The sequence below is a fragment of the Ornithodoros turicata genome, chromosome 2 (genome assembly GCF_037126465.1).
Source record: "Ornithodoros turicata isolate Travis chromosome 2, ASM3712646v1, whole genome shotgun sequence".
Lineage (NCBI taxonomy): Eukaryota > Metazoa > Arthropoda > Arachnida > Ixodida > Argasidae > Ornithodoros > Ornithodoros turicata.
In genome coordinates, this window is record NC_088202.1 from 34995468 (window position 1) to 35012756 (window position 17289).

At 49.4% G+C, this 17289-nt stretch overlaps 1 protein-coding gene and 3 long non-coding RNA genes across 4 annotated transcripts in view; 3 read left to right on the forward strand and 1 right to left on the reverse strand.

Moving 5' to 3' along the window:
* Positions 1 to 17289, forward strand: part of LOC135383348 (uncharacterized) — a 499267-nt gene that overhangs the window by 99322 nt on the left and 382656 nt on the right. The gene's annotated exons all lie outside the window — the stretch shown is intronic.
* Positions 1 to 17289, forward strand: part of LOC135383347 (uncharacterized) — a 285601-nt gene that overhangs the window by 78500 nt on the left and 189812 nt on the right. The window lies entirely within an intron of this gene.
* Positions 9 to 806, reverse strand: LOC135383343 (uncharacterized). The gene is made up of 2 exons (XR_010419821.1): positions 291 to 806; positions 9 to 233 (listed from the first exon to the last, which is right to left on the reverse strand). It is a non-coding gene; the product is annotated as an uncharacterized LOC135383343 (long non-coding RNA).
* LOC135383344 (uncharacterized) lies at positions 10183 to 11095 on the forward strand. Its single transcript, XR_010419822.1, has 2 exons — positions 10183 to 10309; positions 10915 to 11095. It is a non-coding gene; the product is annotated as an uncharacterized LOC135383344 (long non-coding RNA).

The window sequence follows — 17289 nt, forward strand, 5'->3', positions numbered from 1 at the left end:
ACTCTGTGTGTTCTTTCACTGAAACATCTTTATTGAATACATACAAAGGACTTGGTCGATAGATGCCTGCTCTTTCTTCCACGGCCACTCGATTCACAAAGGCGCTCACGGTCTTCCTTGCCCAATGCTGTACAAGGAGGGGTCGTACTGCTATACAGGAAGGCAGTTGGGCCTAACGGGGAGGTTGCTGGACGGCTTTTCCTGTGCTGCATGATATGCGACGACAGCGGTTCCTGAAAAAACAATGTCATACATAGAATACACTCTCACAGCAGAGACGGTCAACTTACATTTTGCTCCACGAAATGCCTCGCGTCGAGGATGAATGCCCCTCTCACAGCAGAACCACTCGACTTACATTTTGCTCCACGAAACGACTCTCGTCGTGGATGAATGCCCCTCGTGGATTTTCGATCAACCGTCTCCTCCCCCTGTCATTGCGCTGATGGCGTCTGTACTTTGGACACCGCGCCATGTCTTATTCGACGCCTTTGCAATAACGCATAGGATGTCGACGATGTCAACCAAACGAAAAATGAAAGAAGGTTTTAATTTAACCCCAATTTGAAATAATTCTCCCTTTAAGAACTCCTTAATTTTGTATAATCAACATGGTCTCTAATGAAATTCGTGTTATGCACGAATTCTCCCCCCCGTTTTGGAATAATCTAACGAAAAATGAAAGAAGGAGTTCAATTTTGAATAAGGCCAGATTAAAATGTACCCCCCAAATGTTCCCCATTACGCCTAATCAGAATTCATATTGGACATAAATTCTCTTACCCATTCCCAATTTTGACTGGGGCGGGGGACGCCCCACAATTCCCCATTAAACCTAATCAGAATTCATATTCGCCATGAATTCACGTCCTTCCCCAATTTTGAATAATGCGGGCGATTCTCCCCCTAATTTTGAACTTCGCGGAGCCTAATCGGACCTCATGTTAGGCATGAAGTCCCTCCCCCCAATTTGAAATAATTCTCCTGTGTGTACCTAGCAAATAGAGAAAAGGAGGCATTAATCAAACATCGATCTAAACACATACAAATGCACTTACCTCCTGCGCAAGCAGACCGAACGTTGTGGTGGTGGTGGTGACATCGTCGACATCATCATCTTTAACTGCGGTCTATCCCACGCTCGCTTTTATACGCAGGATCTGTGGTTTCCTATTCTCCTATTGTATTGGGGCAGAGAGAGAGAGAGAAAGTCGCGTGATGCGAAAGACGATATGCGTTTATTGGCTGGCGTGTTTACATGGGTGCTTCATGGTCTTCTATAAGAACCCAGGGATCCAATCTAGTAATAAAGAACCAGAATAAGGATTCTACGAACAAAAACCACAATCGAAAAACACTCACGGTATTTGACTCGCCATCCAGCGTTCAGCGAGTTCTCTCCAACCCGCTGCACTCGCTCTGTTCCACTGGTGCACCAGGGAGTAGAGGAGGTGCTCCGCTTCCCCGAAGCTTAAAGGAGCAGTACCTTCTAGCGGTAAAGTATGCTCCTCTAAGCTTCGGGGCACTCTGAAAAAGAGCTCCCCCTCTAGTCCCCGCTGCACAGCGATTTCTCGCCACTCCCTGCCGTAGCACGCCATGAGCACTTCTGTGGTGGCCGTCTCAATGTCTTCTTCGTCTACGATGGCGAACGCTTGCAAAAACGTCTCCATATCCAAGCGGGGCACATCTCCCCCCGCACCGGGGATCAGCTGGAAAAATAGCTGCACAATGTGTGTCACAGTGAAACCTACAGAGGAACGTTAGGTATTAGAAAATAACTATTTCTAAACAAGAAGAGATAAAGAAAAACTTACCAAACGGCGGACGAATGTGGACCAGAAGGTCCAAAATCGTCTGGAACGTATGCAGCATTTTCTCGGGACTCTTGATTCGAGAATAGTGGACAAGGGGGGTACAGGGGATGACCATCTTATAGTACAGGGTTCTCACGCTCGCACTAACCCCATTCACGTCATATCCATCGATTACGTAAATCCGCCACTTTGCTTCTGTGACAAGATGCCGCCCTTTGTTCCTCCAATATCGTGCGAGGAGGAGGAGGAGGAGGGGAGACACAGGGGGTTCGAGACCAGACACGTCCAAGGACTACAAAGACGGAGAGAGAGAGAGAGAGAGACGACCCGCTGTCACATCCTGTGTAACCGTCCCAGAGTGGGATTCGAACCCAGGATCCTTCTACACTGGGCGCGACACACTAACCACCAATCTAATTCGTACTGCGTGACGTTTTTCGTATTGCGGGGTTCGTGTCTACACACGTCACAACATGTTCAAACACGTTCAAACATGTTCAAACACGTTCAATGACGTCATAGAGAGAGAGAGAGGAAGTAGTGTGTCCAGGGACGACTTCGTCGCCTGTGTCTAAACACGTCCAAACATGTTCAGACACGTTCAATGACGTCATAAAGAGGAAGAGAGAGGAACGAGTGTGTCCAGGGGCGACTTCGCCGCCCGTGTCCGAACATGTTCAAACATGTTCAAACACGTCTTAACATGCCCAAACACGTTCAATGACGTCATAGAGAGTGAGAGGCAAAGCTTTACTATAAATGTCGAAGCGAACGTTCGATCGTCATTCCATTATGATCAGCTTGGTAGATCCTCGTAAGTAATATACCCATGACGTCATCATCGCCGAAATGTTTGAAGAGTTTCGTTTCCAGTGTACAACACTTTTGCTGCGCGTGAAGTCGGTGTTTTCCCGCCTCACATATTTCGGGAGATTGGCAGGGCCCGCTTCTTCTGCACCAATTGCGGTGGATTGTGGTCCAAAGGTACGCTTCCTCGCTATTTTTTTAATACGTTCTATAATCGTTCACATTTTTTTCCAGAGCAAAAGCATTGGACGGACCGATTGATTCGCCCGTTTCTCGGCTGTCGGACGGTACCGTTCGACGTACGTTGCGAAGGACTTCGACTATTGAAGGAAGATGGAGAAGATGGACCATCAGTGTCACTCTGTGACTGAAGAAGATTGTACGTGTGTGTGTTTGAGTTAAAAAAAAAAAACACGCGTTTCTCACACTCCTTTCGTTGCAGATTACGAATGGCTACTGACGGGAGATCTACCCCTGGTTCTAACCTTCAAGCCTCCTCCAAAGACCTTCTTTTTGCGAATCGGCGATCAACTGACTACCTGTCGCTGCGGTGGACTCTGGTCGAGAAACCCCAGCCATTGGTTAGACTCGAGCCTTCGTCCGTATTTGGGCTGCCTTCCCGGCTACGAAACCAAAGCTGGAGCCTAATTCATGTGTAACGAGAAATAAAAAAAAAGGTTGTCTACTCTCATTCCGTCTCAGTCATGATGACGCCCGAGCAGAGGTTTGCCACCTTTGTGCAAACGCGAATGTATCGGGACTTGCTGCGATTACGCGATTATATTCACGGCGATAGCTGCGAGGGAGACTTTCGCTCGATTCTCAAGACGATACCCTTACGTCTGTTCACCGTCAGTGGGAAGATTGCAAAGAAAATATAGCGTTTCGTAGATTACAAGCTCGAGCTGTTGGAAAAGTATAGACGAGGAGAGACAGTCGACCCGTGTCTCATCAACGCGGGTTTCAACCGACCTATCGTCCGTCGCTACTGGCTTCTCCACACATCCCTCGACGTCACGGTGCAGACCGGCGGTGAGCGTCGGGTCAGCACGTTGGAAGATCGTCTCGCAAGGGTCTTGTGTATGTCGTGAATAAATATACTATTTTTTACGAAACGAGTTCGCTCACGAGGAGACGTTTTATTGTTTCGTCATTCTCTTCGAGGTTACAGGAAAACATGGATACACAACTTTTCAAGCTGTAGCGTTTCGACATGCGCGTGGCTACGTAGATACAAAAAAGCCCGCAGTAAGGCGAAAAAGGCGATTGAATACACTTGTCGTTATACTCGTCCACTACAGGTAAAGTCTTTCGAAGGTTTGCTTCGATGGGGGGAAGTCCGTAGCTGTCGAAAAACACGGCAGACCCGTCGTAGTTTTTCAGGTAGAGCACCCAGTGCTGCCCGCGCCTTCTTCGCTCTTCGGTATTGATGATTAAATAGCCGGGCTTGCGTAAAACGAAGGCTTCGTCGGAAGCGCAAATGCCTCTCAGCATGGAGGAAGAGAGGGGGTTCAGGGACACGAGTTCCAAGATGTCGCTCTCGTACATCTTTTCTTATGGGAAGGTGACCGTACGGTCCTTGTCGACGTACATGAGCTTGGGACACTCGGAAATCAAGAGGACGGTGACCGCGTGTGGAAGGGCTTTAGCGAAGCGTAATTGCAGGCGAACGTTTCCTTTTCGCCACTCGTTCAAATGCGAAGGAGAAGAACACTTGTCCACGTCCAAGTTGAAGTAGAGAAGGAACCCGTTCGTTTTAAATCGCTCGTAGCTATACTTGAAATGTTTCTCTCCCAGTTCTTGCAAGAAGTTAAAGTAGGGAATTTTGACGAGGTCGTTCTGAAAGTCGTACTCGGCTCGCACTTGCTGGCCGTCCACGGAGAGCATCGAATGAGACAGGTCGTAATGACGGAATTTGTAGGGGTTCGATTGGATGTCGCCGAGAAAGTCGGACGTGGCGAGCAGGGCGACGCATAATTTGGAAGGTACCCTTTCTGGGTAAACGTTTTCAAAGTGAGCGTCCAAGCTCCCGGCACTCAAGCTCCGCACCTTGGTTTCCAATCCGCGTAACACGTAGATGGCCGGCGTGGTCTGAAGCCGCCGCTCGTATTCCAAAATAGGGAAGGTGCCAGCGTCACCTTTTTCAAGTGTAACGTCATTTCTTTAATGTCCACCTCGTAATTATACGTTTTCTTGTCTTTGGGGACCGATACGAGTTTAAATTCGTCGTTGTTTAACAGGAAAACGACGCGAATTTCGACGGCAGGTACCATCAGGCGCGGCTGTTGAAACAGGTCGGTATTGATCTGTCCGACCAGGTTAAAGTATTTTCCACCCTTCGTCGCTTCGTAACGTTGTTTCGGACCGCGAGACAAGACGTCGTAGTCGTCCTTTAAATGTTCGTCGTCCTCGACATAGAGTCCAGCCGCGTGCACTGTTTCTTGAGCCATGGGCGTGGAATGAAGCACGACGTCCAAAATACTCCTGTAGGCGTACAACTCGTTGGAACTGACGAGTTTGTTGTTCGCATAAACGGTGACAGTCTTAAACATGCCGCTCAACAGGTGGTTTATTGGGAAAACGACATCTTTCTCGTCCATTTCTTCCCCGTCGTCGCGAACAATGCGCACGGTCAAAGACACGAAACTGCCGTAGAGATCCAAGTGTGCCCTTTGCAAATTTTGAATACAAAACTCGATCACGGAATTATTTACCCCGTTGACCGGATAAAATAGTTGGTACGAAGTATCTTCCACGCCGTATTGAATGGAAGGGGGTTCGAATATCATCACGTCACTCGTTAGACAGATTGGCGTCTGTATTTTTCCTTTCGTTGACGTCATGACGGAGCGCGCGCAGCGGATGTGTGACCTTCACGGCGTACCAAAGATATCTGCAGGTGCGTCGTGTGTCGGCGCCTTTTGTTGTCGTTTGCGGCGTTTCTTCCCATTGTTGTTGCTTCCAGAGCCCTCCATGGAATCCAGCACGTCTCTCCCCGTTGCTATGGCCGTCTTTTTTACTGCGCGCGATATTCCTTCGCCATCGGCCAAATTCCGCGCCAAGCGCTTCAACGTTCTCTTGGCGATCGGTTTTATTTGCTGCCAGATGGGAACCATAAACTTGGATATGTTGCTCAACACACCGCCCCCTCGTTGGAAAAGGGGTCCCGTGTACACGGGAATTATTTTGGGGGAATTACGGTACATATTTGAAATGCAACGTTAGATTGGTTCTGCCTTTGGACCGCAACGGCAAACGTCTTCCCGTTTCGTCCGCGAGAACGATCGTCACTGAAGGAATTTCGAATTGAGACAGGTTAAAATACTGGATGTTATCTAACGTGTAGGTGACGACGTGCTTGTCTTTCTCGTAATAAAAGGGTAGTATTTTTAATATAGGTTTTTTCCCGCTCCCCACGTACGTGGGTTCCACGATATCCGTGTACACGATTATGTTGTGAAACGCGGGTTCCAGGAGTACCTCGACGGAGCTCGTAGCATCCTCATCCCCCGTGAACACGGTACGCGATTCGAAGCCGAAAAGCACGGCCAGGTACTCGGAAAGTCTTAGGGTGGAGGTGCCCTCGGAAAGCCGAATTTTACATTTCTGTTCGGTTCCGTCGAAGCTGAAGCGCGCGCGTTCGCCTACGCGCTGATTAATCGCATTTAGAAGTGCTTGCGGCGTCGCATAATAGCCGGGAGGCAGATGTACTTGCAAAGATCGAGGAATTTTCGTCTTGATCGTGAAAGAAAATTGACGCGCTACGGGGAGAGAGACGCGTAGCGTTTCTTCGTGTCCCTCGACGGGTGTGAGATGTAGCAGCTTGACAAAGGGTTCCGGTACGTGCAACCCTTTCGGTGTTTTCAGAGAGTACACGTTATCCGCGAATTCTAGCGAGGCGTCCAGCTTGTGCGTCTGGAAATACTTGTTGAGTGTGTTCCGTAGGGACGTGGTTTCGGAATTCAGAGTGACGTCGCCGAAAGCGACGGGTGCGGCGTGCTCCAATAAGATGGAGGTGGCTTCGCGTTCGCTCAATTTGGGGGGTTTCACCGCACGACCTGCTTCGCGGGACGCTAGCGAGGCGTCGAGCGCCTGTGCGAGCCGAGGGTCCAATTCCACGGCTTTCACGTCCACGGGTAAGACGAAGTCGTATCGCGATTTATTGTACGCGAAAGAAACGTCGAATTCCGAAAGGGCTTTTCCCAAATCCCTCTCGAGATCCGAGGTGACACGAAAAGTTCTGCCGGCTTCCAGCGTGTTATCGAAAGAAACCTCGATTTTCGCATCTTGCCTTTCGTACCCGATATTTAAAAAATCGTTACTTATGCTGAGATCCATCAGACCGACTTTATACCTATTCGAGAGCTGAAGCGGACTATCGAAAGCTACCGTGAAGGCGTTGAGTTTATTCGAGGGAAACTTATCCATGCTGGCGTTCGAGAGCAGGTGGACGTAGATGTCTGACATCATTTCCCAATCTTGACCACGTCGCTGCTCGGCACCCAACTGTCGTGTTCTTTGTCGTAACCGAACCAGCGAACCAAGGAGAAGCTCTGACCGTTCACCTGCTTCTTCCTCAGCACTTTCGTTACTGGCCAAGGCTGATTGGCGTCTCGGGTTACGACGAGTACCTCCTCCGGGTAGAAAGATCCGTCCACTTCCTTACCCCGGTAATCTTCCAGGTGCACGACGGGAGGAGAGGTGTCTCTCAGGCGGGAGACGGTGAAAATCTGAGGCGACCAACTCCCTTCCGAGCTCTTATGAAAACCTTTTCTGTGAAGTAGGACCCTCACTTTATCCCCCAGTTTGAGCTTCTTTTTCACGGAGGGTACGACGGGCTTCCCATTTATCTTATTGAACAGCTCCAATTCGTTTTCGGGCGTGACTTCGGACGGGCTGATGCCCAAAGTCCTGTGTTTGGTGGTGTTGTAGTCGCGCACGATCTTGGGAAGCGCGGAAACGAAGTGGTATTTTCCCGTTACTCTAAAATAACGGAATATTCTGTCGCGTAAAGTGCGTATGACGCGCTCTGCCTGCGACGCTTTGATTACTGGAGAGAAGGTAGAATACATCTGTACCTTCTTTCGTGAGAGATACTCCTTGACGGTCTTGTTGTAGAATTCCCCGCCTCTGTCGCAAAAGATGCGTGTAGGTACGTTACCTCCCCGAAAAAGTCTTATCATGGCCCTTTTCATTTCGGCGGGGCGCTTCGTCTTTAGCGGGAGGGTGCGCAGAAAGCGGGAGAGGGAATCGATTGCCACGAGAATGTAGCGGTAGCCACCGTTGAATCTCTTGTATTTTGAAAAATCGGCGAGGTCCATTTGCCACACGTCGTTGATCTTGAGTGCGATGATGCGTCTCCTATTAAACTTTCTTCTGACCGGATGGTGAAGCGTGTAGGCATCCAGCTTTCTGAGAATGGCAAGAGCCTTCTTTTTGCTCAAGTGATGCGCTTTTCTATAGCGTTCCACACCCCCCAAACCACCCTCTGGTTTCTCATATCCCTCCATAAGTCGTCCACGCAATGGAGGCCTGCTGCTGCTGCTGCTGCTGCTGTTGAGCCTCGCGAGATTTGGGTAAAGAAATCAGACGCAATAGTTTCGAGACTTTGGGGAACCAGGAAGGTTTCTTTCCCATCTTACGTTGCAACAAATAATTGACGAGTTCGTAAACGGAGGAGTGTCTGATGGGCTTGCCCGACACGGAGACACAACCCTCGCGATCCCAGGAAAGAACCTTCTTTAATTCCGAGACGACCCTTTCCGCTTCCTCTTCGTCCACCTCTGGAGAGAGGAGCGAATAGTCAAAGTCATTTGTAGCGTCGGACGCCTTGTTTTTATTGTCGTAGGGGTCAAATCCGTACTGCTTGAGTATGCGATACAGTGCTTGCAGTATGAGTTTCACTTTGACGTCGTCACTCTCTTTCGAGGAAAGAATGTTTCCGATGGAGGTGGTCACTTCAATTCTCTTGGCCATTGGCGAAAAGGTTCAACACGGCGGAAAGCAGGAGAGGAACCACCGACGAAAGAACGCCCTGTCCTCGCTGCTGAGACAGATAGCGCTTCAAACGTTGCGGATTCTTGTGAATCTTTTTGTAGGCGAGCCGTCGTAAAAAGCGTTTGTGCTTCTTCAAACGCGCGAACGTATCTGGAGCTAGAGCCACCTTTCCGTTCAATACATTGAGGCAAATTTCGGAGAGGTGTTTCATGTCGGACGAGGACGAACGTCTCAAGACGTCGCGGCGGCGTGGAGGGGGTAGAGTGGAGAGTACTTTGAGTAAAGTGAGGTGAGGGCGGAGATTCATTTCGGAGCGTAGATATATTGACGTTCTCCCGGAAAGATATTGCTACGCAACCTGTGATCCTCGTGCGTATAGTTGTGAAGATCCACGAGTAAATATGCGTGGGGCGACGACATTGCTTGTTTATATGCGTCCAGAAAATACTCCAATCTTTTTCTGCCAAATAGCTGTTGGCCGAAATGTTCCATCTGGTGCACGCTGCGCACGGTGCGCCACAGGACGACGTAACTGGCGTTGTAGGATATTGTTCTAAAATGGCTACTGTCGAAAAAGATGTTTTGAACGAGTAAGAAGATCGACGCGTTGGCGTGGTGAGAACCCCGAATGAAAAGATCGGTCACCTCCTTCAAGGAACCGGCGTCGGTCATGTGATCGTCGACGACGATCAGCGTAGCGCGCGACGTGTCCCACTCTCGCGGTAGCTCCTTGGTAAATTTTACGGAGTCCCCGAATTCGTCCTGCATGCTCGGCAAAGCATATTTCTGCACGTAGAATATTTGTGACGGGGGCTTGTCCACCACGTCGTTCAGGTTCCTCAACACGTTAGCAACGAACGTAGATTTGCCGCACATGGAGGGGCCGCTTAAGATACAGCGAAAGGGATGACGGAAACGAAAAGGTTCGGGGGAAGACATGTTGCGTGCGTACACGTTGCACGAAGAGAAAGAAGAGACTGAGACTCGAAGAGAAATGCATCGCTTTTTATTTACACATCCTCGTCGTCGTCGTCCTCTACATCGGAACTGCGTTCCCAATACAGATTGTCCAGGCTAAAGTTGGACTTCTTTTTCGCCAGTCTGTCCGCCGCTAAGATGCGGTCGAGCGTCTTCATCTTGTCCTGACACATTTCTTGACGTGCTTGCAACCATTCCAGACGGTGGACTTGAAAGGCTTCCTCCACGATGCCGCGTATAAATTCGCGAAGTTCTTCGTTTTTTGTCTTTTCCTTGCGACGACGAGAAACGCAGGAGAATAAACCACACATGGCGTTTTCCACGTATCGGTCAGAATGATGACGCGAGCGCGGTGCGCGCTGCCTTTATAGAGATAAACGCGCGCGCGCAAAGAACGGAGAATGAAAGCGAAACTGAAAAGCCACCCGTCGCCGCTAGGAGCGCGCGCGCAGCAGAGAGCCGAAACCGAAAACACCCGCGGCCGGCGCAGGGGGCGCTAGGAGCGCGCGCGCATGCGCGGACGGGTGGAGCAGAGGGCGCGCGCGCATCCATAGCGGCCGCTGCGCGTCGCCTCTGTTTCTCTCGGACCGTCGCGGAAGACGGACGTGCGCTCCGCGCGCTCGCTCAGTTTCTGGCTGCCTCTCGTAGAGAGCAGACGTGTGTGTTCTCCGCGCTCGCTCAGTTTCTGCCTGGAAGTTGCCGCGGGGGAAAAGGTGAGTGAGTGATTTGACGCGCTCCTTTTCTCGTATGTTTGCCGTGTTTAGCGGTGACCGCGCTCGTGTTAAGCCTTTTCTCGCATGTTTAGACTTGTTTTGCGGTGTCCAAGCCTGTTGACGCATGTTTAGCGATGTGTGGTTCCCGCCTTGTGTTAGCTGCGTAGTGTTGAGGTTATGCCCAAGCGCGCTCCTTTCCTCGTATGTTTGCCGTGTTTAGCGGTGACCGCGCTCGTGTTAAGCCTTTTCTCGCATGTGTAGCGATGTGTGGTTCCCGCCTTGTGTTAGCTGCGTAGTGTTGGGGTTAGGCCTAAGCGATCGTCCCCGTAAGCCTCTTTCCTCGTATGTTTGCCGTGTTTACCGGTGACCGCGCTCGTGTTAAGCCTTTTCTCGCATGTTTAGCGATGTGTGGTTCCCGCCTTGTGTTAGCTGCGTAGTGTTGTGGTTAGGCCTAAGCAATCGTCCCCGTAAGCCTTTTTCCCCGATGTGTACTGTTTTCTGTTTAGCAGTAGCGGTTAGACCTTTTCTCTCGCATGCCTAGACTTGCTTGGCAGTGCTGTCATTTTTACCTGCCGCTAGTATCTTGTTCTGTCTTTCTCGTCTAGAGCTATGATGGTGGCGCCATCTGGTGTGATGCCTTGCAACTAAGTGGCCACCTGTCGTCGATCTCTGCAACTGCTGGGTGCAAACTACCAACATGGCGGGCGCTGGTCACTCGGGTGTTGCGGAGCGGCTTCTTCGCCGCGGCATCGTTGATTTTCGAATAAATTGTTTCTCTCCACTCTATTTCTATCTCTTTATTTTATTTTCTGCCTATTATTTTTATTTTTTATGGACTCTCATGGTGCACAACGCTCAGCTGGTCTGGACACGAGTTAGACTTTCCCCAATTAGTGTGGTGGCTCCCTGGAGGGTGCTGATTAATGTGGGGGGTCCCAATTAGCTCTAATTGCTAATTAAATCGTGTTCAGGCCAGTTGGGCGTTGTGCACCATGAGAGTCCAGTACCTACTACTAATGATTATTTTCGGGTACCCCAGTTTTCGTTGCATTTTCCACTCCTCTGACGCTGTCAAGAAGTGGGGTCAGCGGACCTTCTCGCCTGCGCTGTCCTCGTTGGCCTTATCCGGTGAAGAAAATTATCATGTTCTGTTTCGCTCACTCACGTTCTCTTGCCGTGGAATTGCGAACCAACCCGTTTTTACCTCTCTTGCACCGGAGGTGTCTTTTGTTTTTCTCTGCTTTTCTTTCTCCGTGCTGTCCTTTCACCAGCTGTGTGAGGTACAAAGGACACGATGCATCTCTTGTTCAAATAACTTTATTTTAAGGTGATGAATGGGGAGTCTCATCGCCAGGGGCGGTACTCTACCACATTGCTGGTGGTGACGTGGGGAATGAGCCGCTTCACAATAAGGATCGAAGTCCTATGGTGGTCAAAATGTATAATATCTCCCCTCTTTCCGCAATACCACATAATAGCGGGTTTGCTTATTTTTTCTTAATTTTGCGATTCGAGTGTTGTGGGAAAGGCGAGTTTGCTCGTGTGTCGGTTGGTCCCGCATCTGGCGGGAGTTAGTGGCATATGCAGTTTCCTGAGTGCTCGCGTAGCGTTGTAGGTAGCCTGCCTTTCTTACTGGTATCTTAGCCGCTCACTATCCGGAAAGTATGCTATAACAAATCATGTTTTGAGTATCCCAGCCACCCTTGAAGGTTTCGAAACGCCAGGAAAGCCGACGTATTTTGATACTTTCTTCTGTCCGAGTACCAAAGTACCAAACAAAACTAAAGTGCCAGCACATATTGGAATGAAAGCAACCTACTGTCGTGAATAAAAATAAAATAAACTGTGTCACTACGCACCTGGTATCACCTACTACGGACTTAATTTGGCACACTACCCGCTTCGACGTAATATGGCTCTACCGTTGTCGTCGAAGGTAAAAACTCAAACCCTGCTGCATGAGTAGTGTAGAGCCTGTGCCACAAAAACGCAGCATCGTTTGTACAATCTTTCCTCATTTTTGTGGGTAGACATACGTTATAAGCGTGAAGGGGTGGACTAAAAGGGCCTGGTAATGTTAAACAAGGCACTTATTGCATGAGATAAAGAAAAAGGCCGGCAAACTGGAAAATGACGCGTTTAGGCACTTTTATGGATTGATAGAAAAACGCCTAAATATCCGCCGGACCTTAGTGATTACAATCAAACGCTGCAAAGTGAGCTAAACGCGCGGTCATTCATGTGGTAAGGCATTTGGTATGCCTTTGCCTCTTTCACGTTCTTCTGCGTATTTATAATATCGATTTGTGAATCCATCGTTAGCGGGTATAGGTGATTTCGGTTTCGCAGGCCAAGAGGAAAGGTGAAAGGAGGAGGCGCTACTGGGGCAAACTTCTGCAGGGCGGCGAACGTTGAGCATTGCGTATGCGTCACGCATGTATTACAGCCATACAACGCATGATATATGGGCGGAACAACTTTATGATGTCTCACCAAGGCAGCGAATAGTCTACTATACCCTCTTACATCTATTAACTGTGTACAACGTATCAGGAGCGGTTGCGTATTGTAGCGCATGTGTTGCGTGCAGAGGTGATCTCATGTACAAAGTGCCTTGAATGACGCGCATTTTCACAAATCTTAGAAGAATGTGGTTGTTAAGCTCTAGGTGTTTAAAAGTTTAGATAACATAATTACTTTCACTGCAAAGTCCCGGGGTGCCACACTTATACCCCCCAGCGGAAGAATAAAAAAATAAAAAATATTCGTTCTGCATGGCAAGACGCAAGCATTAGGTAACTAAACGGACAGAAGAAATGTGCCAATTGGAGCAAACATCTCGCATAGCTTCCGTTTTCCTTCCGCTGCACTGACCAAACGTATCAAAACATTCATTAATGAATTTCCTGCGTCTTCCATTCTGTGAAATGAAGAATATTTAGATGGATATTTGGGTGCAGAGAATTTAGATAATAATTTCCGCAAAAAATCTGCAACGGGTCCTAACAAATATTGTAAGAGAGCAATAACCAGTAGCATGCCTCTCGAACAATCAAATCTGCCGAACACTACAGTAGTAATGGAAAATCCTCGGCACATCTCCGGGTTTGTTGAGTGGTCATTGCTTGATTGTGTAAAAGTTACAAACACCACATGTCCTCTACAAGTAGTCGCATTGTTCATGACTTTATGTAGTTTCAGAGGTTTCTAAATCACCGCTCACGAAAATTTCGTTGCAAAAATCCCGTACACGAATCACGTTTCTGGGGCTCTACTGAACGTGGGATAAACGATAATCCTTTGCTATGCTATTTGTGCATTTAAATATACAGCGACCATCCTTTTCTAGCGGCTGTTTTGTTTCCTAGGAAGAGGAACATGATACCCTACCCAAACGCGATTGCGACAGCCAGCAGCAATTTGCCCCTGAGGTAGGAGACGACGGAGCGCTTACGTTACTAATCGGGGAAACCAACATCTGCTATTGCCGGACGAAAGGGATCATGCCTGGTTCACACTGCAACTTCTCTCCATTGCAGTACGGATCCAGTGCGGAAGCCGTTGTCGTATGACACGCAATTCAGACACATGCGTTCTTGATGCCAAAGACGCTTGTGTTTCACTAATCACGCCTCCATTCTATAGACAGCCGTGCACGGGCAACAGTGATGTGGTCGGCGAAACTTCGTGTTTTGTTAGTGGAGTAGTGCGTTAGTGTCCAGGCGCTTCAACATCCGTTGCCTGTGACATGTCTGAAGGTCGCCCACGGCCTTTCGTCCCCCTCACGCTTCTCCGACCGCATTCCTTTTCCGTGACGGAGTAATTCCGTTCTGCCGGATTCAGCGTGCGACTTTCAAAAGCCACTGGACAGAGAATAGCGTCATGCTCGTGCAAGAGAACTGCGCCAACACGATAATCGCTAGCATCTGTTTGCACAACAAACGGTTTGTTCAGGTCAGGCAAATGTAGTCTGGCCGTATTAGCGATTGCGTGCGAAAGAGCTCGAAATGATCGTTCCTGCTCCTCTCCCCACTGTCAGGGTGTATCATTGCGCAACAACTGGTTAAGCGGCTGGGCTAACTCAGCACAATTAGGAATGAATTGTCTGTAGAAACCAACCATACCCAAGAAACGCTGCAAGGCCTTTACGTTACCGGGAACCGGATACTCCATGATCGCCTTTAGCTTGTCATCGCTAGGACTGATGGTTCCTCCGTCCACCATGAAGCCGAGAAGGCTGATCCTAGGCGATGCGAGCTGCACCTTGCGGGGGTTGATGGTTAGCCCCGCCTACTTCATCCCTGCAAGGACGATTGACAGGTGTTCCAAGTGTTCCTGAAAGTTTCTGGAAAACACTAAGACATCATCCATGTGCGCCATCGGGAAGTTATACTTCGCATCTCCCAATGCGGTATCTATTAGCCGTTGGAAACTGGCGGGGGAGTTAGAGAGACCGAAAGGCATCCGTACAAACTCAAACAATCCCCTATGAAAGTTAAAGGCTGTTTTCGGGACATCCTCCGGGGCAACTTGGATTTGCAAAAGCCCTCTACTACAATCAAGCGTGAAAACACTGTAGCGTTGCCCAGGGAATACATTATAGACTCGATGGACGGAAAGGGGTAAGAGTCCCTTACAGTTACTGCGTTAAGTCGACGGTAGCCGACACATAACCTAGCCGTACCATCACGTTTCGCAGCCAGGACAACAGGAAATGGCCAAGGGCTCTGAGACCTTTGAACTGCACCGGTTTGAAGCATTTCATCAAGAGCAGCGTCTAACAAAGCACGCTTATGCACACTCAATGGTCTCGGATTACAACGCCAGGGGGTAGCGATACCCGTGTCTATGCTATGCTGTAACACAAACGACTTACCGGGTTTCTCCGTGAAGACACCGTCAAACTACCGCAGTACTTGTTCAAGCTGACGAAAATGGTCAGGGCGGCCGCAGTTCCAACAGCCATCAATGATGAAGCCGTCATGATGAACCTCCCTACTCTTCCTCTTCAGTCTCAAAATAAAGTTGTCGTTGTTCCAACAGCCGTCGGGTGCTCGTCGCTGCGGGGGCGCAGGATGATGCCGCTCCCGCTGCAGTGTGGTTTCGCTAGCTGAAAGGCCAGGTTGATCGCGTCTTCAGGGCAGGACGGGCCTGTCGGGACTCGTTCCTGCGGGGATCGTCCTCTCGTCATACAGGAAGGGATCTACAGCTCTGTGGGATGACTCCGCATTGTACGAATTACGGGGGTTGTCACCCAAACCTGTTGCATGCAGGCGTTCGACCGAGGCGGCTCCTCCGGACCACGCGCAGCGCGGTTCCCACGCTAGCTCCGGGGCGGAGGGGGCCGGTATTCGAGCTCTGCCAGGAGGTCGCCTTGTATTGAACAAGCCTCCCGGGCCAAAGCCTCAAGGGTAGTCAAACGATGGGCTCTTAAATGGGGCCGGAAGCGCGGGTGGTACTGACGGATAGCCCGTGCGATGCGCTGCTCTTCCGTAGCAGTGGGATCCGCTCTGCTGTACAGATCTTGCAATGCCCGAACGAATTCAGATAAGCTTTCCTCAGGATGTTCAGTACGCTTATGCAGTTCCTCTAGTACACGGTATTCGTAATCCGGGGGGAGAAATTCGTTTTTGAACCGCTTCTGGAAGTCGCTTACATGCCCAGCAATTCGGGATAAAACGTAAAGCAGGCTTCATCTGATACTGCCACCATAGAAGCCATGTATTAGAAATTGAAAATCGCGTGCAGCACGCTCGTTGTTGCCGCTTTGCATTCGTTCTCTGGTTGGACGTTGCCTGTGACGTTAACGAATATTGGGTTCTCCGAGGTTCCATTTTGATTCCAAATTTCCGACCTGTAAAGGAGGCTTCACGAGATTCACTGAATCTTTGGTTGAGGCCCTCAACCAGGTGAGTTAACGCAAATACACCACGCATTTTGCAAGAAACGCGTGAGTTCAATGCTCTGTACGGCATCTCAAACACCCTACCAGACAGATAGGTTCGCAGAATTTGTCGTGCATGCAAAATAAAACAAATCCCTCGCTGTCACGAGACTCTTGCTTCGATGCGCGAAGCTTGGGATGAGGTGTGAGGTCAGTGGCGCGCAGGCAAGGAATATCGAGATATTAGCGATGGTAAACTATCACAGAGGCCGATATTAGAGCACGAAGTTGATTCCTTTCGCCTCGTAAAGTAGGCATCATCCATCTACCGCCGCGGGATGTGCGCATTGAAAATCGAAGAGCGCGTGTTGTTTGTTGCTTGTGTTATGGCGATGCTTTTAAACGTAGATTTATGGGTGAATATTGTCATGTTCCTTTGAGGTTCCAAACTTTTCAGCAGGGCAGGTTGAGGGAGCTCCACTTGGGAGCCCCAATGTGGGTGGTTCCTCTGCACACTAACGCATCAACTTCGCGTGCTCCACATACCGCTAATAATGCTAATGCGCAAATAATGCTCGATATTCAAACGTTAATGGTAACCTCCCAGCTACGAACATCTGTTTCCAAAGTCCCCAAAGTACAGAGCCGGCTTCGCCACCTTTCTCCTTTATGATTCGTCCTTGAAACAACTGATTTACGCAGCCATATTTGCGTATGGATGACTTTTTGTTTGCGCTACTTGCTTAATATACGCGCGTTTCGGGTCGTTTTTCCTCTCTTTGGTTGGTAACGTGTATTAACCAACATTTATTTATGTGCCAACTACCGTGACATAGGGGCTGGGATTTCCGCGGGTTCAAATCCCGTTACCGGCTGTAATGTCTCAGGTTGTCCCTGGGTTTTCCGGCAGAGTTTCCATACGAATGTCGGCACAGTTCCCTCTGAAGCTGACTCAGGTCTGAAGCTGAACAAACCCCCGCTACTTCCTGCTGTCCTCTCTCCATCTGCCATGTGTGTACGCCGCTCATAGCCACAGTTGCTTCGCGGCGCTAACACGGAATTAACAAAAAATCAAACAATTGTTTATGTGTCCTTC